This window comes from Metarhizium album (assembly GCF_000804445.1).
Source record: "Metarhizium album ARSEF 1941 chromosome Unknown scaffold_9, whole genome shotgun sequence".
NCBI lineage: Eukaryota > Fungi > Ascomycota > Sordariomycetes > Hypocreales > Clavicipitaceae > Metarhizium > Metarhizium album.
In genome coordinates, this window is record NW_024467583.1 from 494902 (window position 1) to 495524 (window position 623).

A 623-nucleotide genomic window follows, 5' to 3' on the forward strand; every position below is an offset into this window, starting at 1 on the left:
AGATATTAAAATAGTAAGCTTAATAAGTAGAAATACTATTATTATTTAATTTCTTTTTATAATACTACTTAAGTCTATAAGTAGTAAAGCTTAATACTTTATTACAGTAAGACTAAGATAAAAATTTACTACCTTTATATTTTAAATATATTATATAACTATTAAAGGCAGTAGGCATATTATTATACTTAGTAAATACTATAAAGACAGCTCTTTATACTAACTTTAAGCTAGAACTTAATTAGTATAATATATTTTAAGATAAGTAGCTTTAAGGTCTTTAGGAAATAAAAATAGCTTAAAATACTATGTTTTAGTATTATATTAAAGTAGTATAAAATAATATAAAAAAGTTTTCTTTAAAGGTAAATATATAGAAATAAATATCTAACTATATAATAAGTATATATAAAAAACTATAGTATTAAAGTTAGTTATAAGTGCTAAAGTAGAAACTCTTAATAATAGCTTTAACTTAATATATATATAAATTGCTGCTATCTAGCTACTTAGAATGTAATACTATATTTAATATTCTATATAGAGACTTTTATTAAAATAGAATAATAAAGAATATTATATAGTTTATATATAACTACTACTATTATAGTAGCTATAAGAGA